The sequence below is a fragment of the Nyctereutes procyonoides genome, unplaced genomic scaffold (assembly GCF_905146905.1).
Source record: "Nyctereutes procyonoides isolate TBG_1078 unplaced genomic scaffold, NYPRO_anot_genome, whole genome shotgun sequence".
In the NCBI taxonomy this organism is placed as follows: Eukaryota; Metazoa; Chordata; class Mammalia; order Carnivora; family Canidae; genus Nyctereutes; species Nyctereutes procyonoides.
The window spans coordinates 5,987,588-5,999,979 of NW_026575131.1; the positions used below are offsets into that span (position 1 = coordinate 5,987,588).

Genomic DNA, 12,392 nt, shown 5'->3' on the forward strand with positions numbered 1-12,392 from the left:
AAAACTGTTCTCTCTGTTCTCATGGAGTTTAAAGGGTATGGCTGTAAATGGATCAGAGACCTGGGCCCAAGATCCAGGCCTGCCACCTATGAGCAAGTCACAAAACAAACCTCACTACCTTCATCTATAAAATGAAAATAACACTATCTACTTTACTGGGTTGTAGCAAGGATCAAATTAGAAAATGCAGCACAAAGGTACATATATAATAAGAATGTTCCACTGAAATGTCTAGTACAGGTTCTCATGAAATAACTGGGAGGTTTTATAATTCTGTCCAGCGAGAGTACAGAGACCTGGCTGAAAACTCAGAGCAAACAGTAGAGCGATCTCAAAGGCACATGCCTTGGTACTAGGGGTAAAGAGACCGAACGAGGATTTTAGACCCGCCCTAACAAAGCTTAAAAGCAAGTTTCAAAAGGACAGAGCTGATAGCGAATAACTGTCAGCCAAAACATACTTTAACATCTTTGAAGGAAGACAATAAAATACAAATGCTCAAAAACATTCACACTGCCATCCAGTAAAAAAATAAGCAGCTATGCCAAAAGCAGACAAATGTGACCCATGACCAGGAGAAAAATTAGTCAATCATAGGAATGACAGATGATGGAATCAGTAGATAGGATTTTAAAAACAGCTACTATAAATATGTTCAATTATGCTGAGTATGAAGAGAATTAGAAAATATAAACCAAATGGAACTTTCAGAAATGAAAAGTACAATATCTGAAATGAAGATTTCACTAGACACACTTACTGTAAATTAGACAGGATGAAAAAAATCTCAGGAGACCTGAAGACACAGCAATTGAAACTATTCAAACTGAAGAGGAGAGGAAAAAAAAAAAGAACAGATTTTTGCTTCTAGCTGTGAAGGAGCATAGAACCTGCCCTCCAATGTAAAAAAGCTAGCTAACAGAACAAAATATATGAAACAACCGCTCTGAGATAGGCTCCAGAGGCAACACGAGACTGGCCTTTGAGAGAAGGGAAACAAGGGAAACAAGGGAAAGCCTGGCTTTCTTCTGGGAGGCGTACCCTGGATCTCAGTGCAAGGAGGTGAGTCCTGAGCAGAGCACAGCAGTCTTGCTGGGCTGAAGAGACATAGAGTTCAAGGAGTCGGAGGGAAGCTCTTTAAAGAGCTTGTAAATAGTGACACACACATGAAGCTGACTTTTGATAAGCCTGTCTGGGTAATTCAATGGGGGAAAAGAATAGTCTTTTCAAATACAAAAGATGGACACAGTACCTACATGGAAAAAAAAAAAAAAGGAAGTTCAAATATTATGTGTCTGCTGATGTGACCCAATATGAATTAAGTATACAACAGAGCCTGTGATACATTCTAGCCAAAAACATTGAACTCGAATCCAACAAAACTCCAGATATAACTCCTACAAAACTCCAGATCTAACTCCTACTTTATAGGAAATACAGGTGATTGAGAACAAGCTCAAAGCCATAAGGAGAAAGCAATCAGATAAATATAAAAAGAAGAGGTGGTACATGGACCAGGGGTTTCTTTAACAAGTGTCATGGAAGGTAGGCAAGGGGAACAGGAGTCTGAAAAAAAGATTGGTGTTTTTTTAGACTTAAATTTACCATTATGACTCAACAATTTCACTCCTATTTACTCAAGAAAAATAAAAACATACATTCATACAAATACTTGTAAATGGATGTTCATATAAGTATCATTCATAATGGCCAGAAAGTGACAAGTTACACAATTCCTTCAACTGGTGAATGGGTAAGTAAAACATAATATATCCATAAAATGGGGTATTATTTGGCAATAGAAAGGAATGAAGTACTGATGCGTGCTGTAACACGGACAAACCTCAAACACATTAAGCGAAATGACCCAGACACAAAATACCACATTTTGAGTGATTCCATTTAAATATAGGATCAAAAAAGGGGCAGAGGCACCTGGGTGGCTCAGTCAGTAGAGCACACGACTCTTGATCTTGGGGTCATGGGTTCAAGCCCCAAGTTGGGTATAGAGCTTACACTAAAAAGGCAGGTGTGGGGGTGGGGGGACAAATCCGTAGGAACAAAAAGTAGATAAGTGGTTCCTTAGGTTGGGAGAAGGGGTAATGAGGAATGAATGACTGCAAATGAGCACAAGAGGTCATTTTGGGGGTGATGAAAATGTTCTTAAATTTAATTATGGTGTTGTACAACTTTAACTTGACTAAAAATCTTTGACTTGTATGCTTAAAATGAGCAAATTTTGTAGTATGTAAATTCTACTTTCATAAAGCTGTTGAGAAAAATTTAGGGGTGCCTGGGTGGCTCAGTCGTTAAGTGTCCAACTTGATTTCAGCTCAGGTCATGATCTCAGGGTTGTGAGATCAAGCCACACTGGCTCCGAGCTCATCAGGGAGTCTTTTTTTTTCTCTCTCTCTCTCTCTGCCCTCCTCTTGCTAGTGTGAGCTCTCTCTTTAATGAATAAATCTTAAAAAAAAAAAAAATTAAAAAGGAGGGAGCTGTGCTAGGTTAGTAGAAATTACATAAGGTATATAATAACCAGATGCAATATTTAGTCTAGGATTATGATTTTTTTTAATTTTATTTATTTATTCATGAGAGACAGAGAGAGAGAGAGAGAGAGAGACAGAGACAAAGGCAGAGGGAGAAGCAGGCTCCATGCAGGGAGCCCGAGGTGGGACTCCATCCCAGGACTCCAGGATCACACCCTGAGCCGAAGACAGATGCACCCAACCACTGAGCTATCCAGGTGTCCCTTAGTCTAGGATTATATCTTGGTTTGAACAAACCAGATATAAAAGGCATTTTTGGAACAAATCAGGGTGAACTGGGTATTAGGTAAAATGACATGGGAAGTTGAAAATTAACTGGAAGAAGGAGATTATAAAACAGCGTTTACAGTAAAATGGTGTAGTCACTATGGAAAACAGTATAGTGGTTCCTCAAAGATTTAAAAATAGAATTATCATATGACCCAGCAATTCCACTTTCGGATACAAGAAAAACCCCAAAAGCAAGGACTCAAGTATTTGTATACCCATATTCCTAGCAGCATTATTCTAGTAGCCAGAAGGTAGGAACAATCCAAGTGTCTATCGATGGATTAATGGAGAAATAAAATGTAGCACATACATACAATGAATTATTATTCTGCTTTATAAAGGAAGGAAACTGACACATTCTACAGCATGACGAACTTTGAGGACACTGTGCTAAGTAAAATAAGTCAGACACCAAAGGACATATACTGTATGATCCCACTTACATGAGGTTCCTATAACAGTTAGATTCCCAGAGACAGAAGCAGCATGGTGGCTGCCAGGGGCTGGGATGAAGAGGGATGGGGAGTGGGGAGTTAGTGTTTAATGGGGACAGAGTTTCAGCTTGAAAAGATGAAAAAGTTCTGGAGACGGATGGTGGTGATGGTTCCACAACAGTGTGAATATATTTAATACTCCTGAATTGTACACTTAAAAATGGTTAAGATGATATACTCATGTATATTTTACCACAATTAAAAATTTTGAAAATAACACACAGTACATTCTCATTTTGGAAAAATCAATTTTTAAAAATACACATACATAGATGAGTTTTAAAAATCTACAAATATATAATTGCACATTATGAGAGGCAATCCTTATGAGTAAGGTATATAGTAATTTTATTTTTGCAGAGCTGTATTTTTTAAAGAACTTATTTTTTAAAATTTACTTATTTATTTATTTATTTATTTGACAGACAGAGCATAAGTGGGGACAGAGGGAGAAGCAGACTCCCTGCTGAGCAGGGAGCCCAATGTGGGGATTGGATCTCAAAACCCTGGGATCATGACTTGAGCCATAGGCAGATGCTTAACCAACTGAGCTACTCAGGCTGATGTGTACATTTCTAACATTTCCACCATGAACGTACACTGCTTTTATAATAAATGGTTATTTTAGTTTAAAAAAATATATACATACTGGTGAGGGTATGGGTAAAAAGGTAAATAAAAATGCATAGTTCAGTACCTATCTCACAATAGGTACCCCCAAAAGTTCGGCTGTTATTAAGGTGCAGTAAAGCACAATGACAATTAAGCTGACAGTTACAAAAGTGACCTGTGCCTTATCACAAAGCATGCAGATTGCTGAGGAAACACATACCATGAACTGAGACAGGGCAACATCCCAGAGGATGTCAGGCTGAAGCACAGTCTGCAAAGTAGTGGGGGTACCAATGGGAGAGAGGAAAGAGAAGATAGCAAGAAAAATGCACAGAAGGGAGGCTGTGAGGGGATGCAAACAGGCCTGTCGAGAGACAAGGCTGGAATATCATTTATTTGTGCTTCAAGTTACCCTGGTGTCAGGGGAAATACTGATGAGTGCATCTGAAAATGAGAGATAACAAAAGGGCCTGGAGTCAAGTCAACTTAGGAAATGGCACAGTCTAATCTTCTCAGAGATTTACAACAGACAGTAGCAGAGGAAAGGTTCTAAGCATCCTGTCGTACAGAAAACTGTCCACAAGCTTTATTTATTGTGCTTTACAGATACTGCATTTTATAAATTGAAGGTTTGTTGCAACACTGCTTTGAGCATAGCGCCATTTTCCATCACATTTACACACATGTCTCTGTGTCACATTTTGGTAATTCTTGCAATACTTTAAGCTTTTTCATTATTATTATATTTGTTATGGTTATCTGTAATCCATGATCTTTGATGTTACTATTTTAATTGTTTTGGGGTACCATGAACCATGTCCATATAAGATGGAGAATTTAATCAATAAATGTATGTGTTCTGACTGCTACACCACTCTCTCCCTCTCCTTGGGTGGCTCCCCATTCCCTGACACACAATATTGAAATCAGGCCAATAATCCTACAGTGGCCTCTAACTGTTTGAGTGAAACAAAGAGTCACACGTCTCTCACTTTACATTAAAAGCCAGGTATGTATGATTCATATTATTGAGGAAGGTATGTCAAAAACTGAGACCAAAAGCTAAGCCTCTTGCACCAAACAGTTAGCCAAGTGGTGGATGCAAAGGAAAAGTTCTTGAAGGAAATTAAAAGTGCTACTTCAGTGAAAACACAAATGATAAGAAAGTGTGACAACCTGGGCAGCCTGGGTGGCTCAGCAATTTAGCGCCGCCTTGAGCCCAGGGTGTGATCCTGGAGACCTGGGATGGAGTCCCACATCAGGTTCCCTGCATGGAGCCTGCTTCTCCCTCTGCCTGTGTCTCTGCCTCTCTCTTTCTCTCTGTGTGTGTGTGTGTGTGTGTGTGTGTCTCTCATGAATAAATAAATAAATAAAATCTTAAAAAAAAAAAAAAGAAAAGTGTGACAACCTAAATGCTAATTTGGAGAAGGTTTTAGTGGTCTGGAGGGAAGACAACACCACCCACCAGCACTTTTTTTTTTTAAATTCTTATTTATTCATGATAGTCACACACACAGAGAGAGAGGCAGAGACACAGGCAGAGGGAGAAGCAGGCTCCATGCACCGGGAGCCAACGTGGGATTCGATCCCAGGTCTCCAGGATCGCACCCTGGGCCAAAGACAGGCACCAAACCGCTGCACCACCCAGGGATCCCTCACCCACCAGCACTTAACGCCAAAGCCTAATGGAGAGCAAGGTCCAAACTCTCTTTAATTCTGTAAAGACTGAGACAGGTGAGCAAGCTGCAGAAAAGAAGTCTGAAGCTAGTAGACATGGTTCATGAGGGTTAAGGAAGAAGCCATCTTCATAACATAAAAGTGCAAAACGAAGTACCAAGTGCTGATATAGAAGCTGCAGCAAATCATCCAGATCTAGCTGAGATCATTAAATGAAGGTGGCTACACTACTTCCAATGCAGATGAAACAGCCAGCCTTCTGTTGGAAGAAGACGACATCTGGGACTTTCATAGCTACAGAAGAGAAGTCAATGCCTAGCTTCAAAGCTTCAAAGGACAGCCTCTCTTGTTAGAACCTAATACAGCTGGTGACTTTAAGTTGAAGCCAGTGCTCAATTTACTATTTGAAAGTCCCAGTGCCCTTAGGAATTATGCTAAATCTCCTCTGCCTGTGCTCTATAAATGAAACAGCAAAGCCCGAATGACAACACATCTGTTTACTATGTGGTCTATGGTTTCAGTCTATTGTTGAGACCTACTGCTCAGAAAAAAACGATTCCTTTCAAAATACTATTGCTTACTGACAAAGAACCTGGTCACCCAAGAATTTTAGTGGGAGATGTGTAAGATTAATGTTGTTTTCATGCCTGCTACCACAACATCCATTCTGCAGCCCAGGGGTCAGGGAGTGATTTCAACTTTCAAGTCTAAGAAATACATTACGTAAATCTGTAACGGCCATCTGCCATAGACAGTGACTCCTCTGATGAATCTGAGCAGAGTCCATTGAGAACCTTCCAGTAATGATGCCCCATTCTAGATTCCATTAACACCATTTGTGATTTATGATAAGAAGTAAAAGTATCAACATTAATAGGAATCTGGAAGAAGCTGATTCTGACTCCCATGGAGAACTTCAAGGGGCTCAGGACTTCCCTGGAGGGAACAACTGCAGACGTGACAAGAGCAAAAGACCTATAATCAGAGGTAGACCATGAAGTCGTGACTGAACTGCTGTGACCTCATGATAAAACTAGAATGGATGAGGAGTTGCTTCTTATGGATGAGCAAAGAAAGTGGTTTTGTAACATCTCCTTGGTGAAGATGCTTAAAAACTGCTGAAATGACAAAAAGATTTACAATATGACATCAAGTTAGTTGATAAAGTAGCAGAGTTTGAGAGGATGGACTCCAATTTTTAAAGAAGTTCTACTGCAGGTGAAATGCTATCAAACAGCATCACATGCTACAGAAAAATTGTTTATGAAAAAGAGGTCAGTGTGGCAGACCTCGTTGTCTTCTTTTAAGAAACTGCTGCAGCCACGCCAGCCTTCAGCAACTACTATGGCAATCAGTCAGTAGCCATCAGCATTGAGGCAACACCGTCCGCTAGCAAAAAGATTACAACTTGCTGAAAGCTCAGATGATGGTTAGAATTTAGCAAGAAAGTATTTTCAAATTAAGTTATGTGCATGGTTTTAGATATAATGCTATTGCACACTTAACAGACTACAGTATAAACATAACTTTTATATGCACTGGGAAACCAAAAAAGTTCATTTGATTCACTTTATTGCAAAATTTGCTATATTGCAGTGGCCTGGAACTGAACATGCACTATTTCTGAAGCATGCCTACATGGTTATTACACATACCCTTCCCCAGGCTTTTTTCAGAAAAAGCCACTTGAGTTGCAGGGTGGAAGACAGATTTGGAGAGGGCTGAAAATGAAGGGGAGGAGACTGTTAGGAGGTTGCTTTGTAAAGGAGCTTCATCTGTGAACCCATGTTTTAACTTATTTTAAAAAGCCTTTTATGGAAAATTTCAAACACATACAGAAATAAACTAAAGGGCAGAAGGAACTCTCAAGATGTCCCAGGCTGAGGCTCAAAGAGGAGAGATGACTTACATACAGAAGGTCAAACTGCTAGGGAAGGGACCCCAACTCTGGTCTTCCCAGATAGCTCTGAGCTTCTCCCACCACAGCTGACTTCCCTGTCACTCTGCCTTTGCCCTTACTGTGGCTCCTGTCAAAACACTGTACCCCATCTTTCACTGCACTGAACTGTTTGTTATAAGCCGCCTTCCTTCATGGACCAGACTTCTCACCCTCCAGGCTACTGTGCACTTTCCCTTCTTCAATGCAGAAGACTGACTAGTGGCAGCCACACACTATGGTGCTTCCCAGTTGGAGGCCTTTGACCCAAGAGGGCTAGTGCTCTTAAACACAGAGTTGGGAACATCTGGTCTCTAATGAAGAAACCTGGGAACAACTTCAGAAAGGCGTATCTGGAACATAACTAAATGCAACTGAACACAGAAAGCCTAAACCTAACCAATTACATGGCTCTGCCTGGAATTGGAAATAGGCTTGGCAACAACAGAAGGCAGGCAATGGTCTCTAAGGTAAGTCAGGAAGGCTCAAGAGGACCAGACTGCCCTTTCCAGAGGAAGGACCCAGAGAACACAAATGACAATTCATGCTGCACATCAGCTTCTGCGATGGCCCTGGAGGCTGCCTCAGCTGGAGGCCACAAGATTTGAAGACCTTCAAACCCTCTTTACTCATTAAACATAATTCCAATTTTCCTCACCTGTTCATCTGCCCAAAAGCAGAGAAAGTATTGACAAGGTCCACCTAACCGTTTCTTTTCTCTAAGGTAAATGAGAAAAGGGTATCTAGTTTTTAGGTTTCTCTTGAGTTAAGCTAGCAGAGCCACCTCTAAGTACATTAAGAGAATCAAATTTCTGAACCTACAAAGATGAGAACAGGACCCTGCAACTTAGTGACTATACAGAGGTGCCATCCCATGGCGTTCTTCCTAGGTGATCAGCTAGGTTTTTCTCAGCAACACTCCGTCAGGGGTCTTCCACGAGATCAGAGGCTATACAGTAACTTGTTTTAAGGCAGCTGCAGGTGAACTTGGAAAAAAAAAAAAAAAACAGGGCATAGAACCTGACAAATTATACAAAAGAGTATTTTTTTTATTAGAAAGGAACTTAAAAAAATAAGGCCTATATCAAAAGGATTTTTTATTCACAGTACCGGCTTTAGTGCACAGGAAAGAGTTAACCAGCAGGTCTGAGCTTGCTATCCTTAGAAAAGCCTATTTACAAACTGGCCTCTGCCTAGTATCTGGAACTGGACTGGTAAAATGTCTGCTACATGGTTAGAAAATTTCCCTAAGTGATAAGAATGGCTCACTGTGCTTAAACTCTACAATGTGGTTTATGCTGAACATCTGCTTTCCTTCTGGGAATCTGGAATTCTGGTAGATCCTAGGCAGAGAGTGACCAGCCTAGGCACTGAATCTCTGCACATGTTGCTGCATTTTTGTTGTTGGGGGAAGAGTATGCTGGGTGACCTTTTATGGGAAGGAGTGAAGGCAGGATGTCTGCGCACAGGTTCCTCCAGATGCTTGCTACCTGTGCCTTTTTCCCATATGATCTAGCCCTGACTTCTTGCGATATCACTGTAGTAAATCTAAGCGTTCAGTACAATTACATGTGCTGAGTCCTGTGGAGTCTTTCTAGCCAATCTCTGGATGGAGGGGTGGTCTTGTGGAACCTGGACACAAAAGTACATTACACTTTAAAGAGCTTAACAATTCTTTTAAGAAATGCTATAAAACTGCATTATTTCAGTAGTCCTTAAATATGGCAATTTGTGAAGCTATAGAAGTTAAAAAAAATTCAGCACCAAGAGCCAACTCTGAATGACAAAGAGGGATCAGGATTAGTAAACTTATAAATACTGGAAGAGAACAGGCTCAAAGTGGCTATATGAACAGCTCCACAAAAGTAAGATCTAATAAATACTTCATTATAGTTTATTTTAGGGAAACTAAACAAGAAGAGTTCCTTAAAAGGGGGGGGGGGGTGAGTGGAGGTAGGAGACAACTAGAGGTTCTTTACCAAATACTGTTTGTTAACCAGGCATGAAAGAGGACAGATTCTTAGCGGTGATCCTACAAGGGTGCCTGTTATAATTCTACGGCCTCCCAGAAGTCCTATTCAGACAACCTGCCTTTCAAACTCTACTATCTTTCTCATTAAGAAAACAAATATATAACCATCAACCAGAGCTTCTAGTTAGTTTTGTCACCTATAAACTGGTGACTTCATGCAAGTGATTAATCACTTCTGTAAGTGATTAAGCTGAGATTTAAACAGCTTCAAAAATAACCTCTAGACCACCATCAGTGCCTTCAAGAAAGGGGAGCATGAAACAAGCGTTATGTAAGAGATGAAGCCAGCCCAGTCCTATTTTTGTAGCATATGTCATCATTTCCACTCCCCAGTGACAAACACAAAACTAGCTTGAACATATCCTGCTTGTCCTTTGGGGCAGCTTGTCAACTGCTTAGAACTATCACTCCCCATCTATGTTATATTAAGCTTAATCCAGGCTTATTTCATATTGTACCCTGTAATGAACTTCTTAACAGCTCAGTCTTCCTGATGGTCAAGCCATCCCTTATATCTTTCTAGAGAGAAGACAGAGACATGAATTGGGGTGGGGAGTGGGGGGCAGGTAGTATGAGGGGAAGTGTATTGCAGAGTAGGAAGATTTCTGGGGGACATTCCAAAAGGGTGTGTTATCCTGGGTGACCCCAAAGGGCCGTTTCAGACAGTGTGGCTATTATATGTTGCAAAGGACACTGGGTTCACTTTAAGCCACAGAACCACTAGCAGCTCAAACTGCAGCTGAGGACTGAGTCAAACAAAATCAATCTACTTTCTTACACACCTTTCAACAGTGCTTAACTCTAGCAAAAACGCTTCTGCAAATTGTATCTAACTATATGGGTGATTTGCACTCTCAGTGTCACTTTTCTTTACATATTTTCAGACTTAAATTCTATGGCTATACTGCATGCAGATCTACGGAGGGGGAAAAGGGTTAATGCTGGGCCCAGTGGTAGACCTGAAATAAATATGAGAGGTAAGGCTGAGGTACAGTGTAGTGGTTAACACTCTGAAATCAGAGAACTTGCTATGTGACCTCGAGCAAGTTATTTAAATTCTCAATTTTCCCATCCATAATATAATAATTGTACTTCATAGACTGCTGTCACAGACTAAAGTTTGGCTGAGACAATGCATGCAAGTGCTTAGCCTACTACACCAAAAATATGCTCATCTGTTGTTACTGTCTAATCGGTTAACCAACCCTGCTCATTAGGTATTACCTTGTTCATTTTACAGATGAGGAAGTTGTGGCACAGGTGGTACCACGATCAGAATCCAGAACTGCCCAACTCCAGAACTCAAGCTCTTCTACCACTTACTAGCTGATAGGGTCCTTTATGTCTTGTGACTTCCAAAGAATTAAAAGCTCTAAGCTTGATGCTCCTAAGGAAACAAATCCTACATCTTCACCTAGTGATGATAAGACAAAAGGACCTCTAGCACAAGAGGAAGAAAAGAAAGTGTTACTAAGCTATCATAAAGGCCTGCATCAGGGCTTTGAAAACAGATTGGAAGACTCAGGGAAGTAGTCAGCAAGAAGAACCAGCAAAAAATAATCGCCAACTTGAGATTTGGGTTAGAATGACATGCTGAGAAATCGAGAGAACAGACTGACAGCACAACTGTGTAAGCAGCCACTCTTGCCATTCCACGCAATAAACATATGAAATGTCTTTGTCATTAAACTTGCGAAACCTAGCGTTTCATATCTAACTATTGGAGAGACATCGGTGTATCAGAATAGAAGCAAACTATAACATTTTGTGCTGCTATTCAGAATAAGTATGTACATCACATCCCGCAGCCAGGAAAACAAAGCAAAAAACACTGCACCCTCAGATAAATCAGAAACATCTGAGCACCCTATTAAAATCCAGTCCCCAAAATAAACTGTATCTTGAACATTTCCTTTGAGTTATCAATGTCTGGAGATAAGACTTTAGTGAAAAAGATCATAGAGTGAGAAGCTTTTCACCATGAAATACTAATGTAAACTTGATATTCTAGGTAACATTGCTGTTTTTTCATTTAAATGTGTTCTGTAGGGACGCCTGGGTGGCTAGGCGTTAAGCACCTGCCTCCGGCCCAGGGTGGGATCCTGGAATCCCAGGATCAAGTTCCATATCAGGCTCCCTGCATGGAGCCTGCTTCTCTCTCTGCCTATGTCTCTGCCTCTCTCCCTGTCTCTCATGAATAAGTAAGTAAAATCTTAAAAAAAAAAGTGTTCTTCAGCTCAGGTCGTGATCTCAGCATCCAGGGATCCAGCGCCATGTCGGAGCTCAGCAAGGAGTCTGCTCCAGATTCTCTCCCTCAGCCCTTGCCCCGGTTTGTGCATATGGGTACTCTCTCTCAAATAAATAAATCTTAAAAAAAAAAAAAAAAGTGTTCTGTTTTTTATTTAGTGAGGCAATCCTTGTGAAATTTGACTCCTTCACACCCTTTTGCAAGTAAACATTTTGTTTGTTTGTTTGTTTTTTAAATTTATGATAGTCGCACAGAAAGAGAGAGAGAGGCAGAGACATAGGCAGAGGGAGAAGCAGGCTCCACGCACCGGGAGCCCGACGTGGGATTCGATCCGGGGTCTCCAGGACCGCACCTTGGGCCAAAGGCAGGCTCTAAACCACTGCGCCACCCAGGGATCCCACAAGTAAACTTCTTTCACTTTCTATGGTTTTGCACACATTTTCCTTTCATATGCATTTCATTTTCATTCATATGCACATGTGAAGAGCTTTAAAAATTCCTGCAGTGAAGAAACTTTGGCAACTCCCAAATTTATTTGGAGGCCATCCAGTCAAAGTATAGACACTGATGCCAC

At 40.7% G+C, this 12,392-nt stretch overlaps 1 protein-coding gene across 1 annotated transcript in view; it reads right to left on the bottom strand.

Moving 5' to 3' along the window:
- Nucleotides 1-12,392, bottom strand: part of MKRN2 (makorin ring finger protein 2) — a 30,006-nt gene that overhangs the window by 15,488 nt on the left and 2,126 nt on the right. The gene's annotated exons all lie outside the window — the stretch shown is intronic.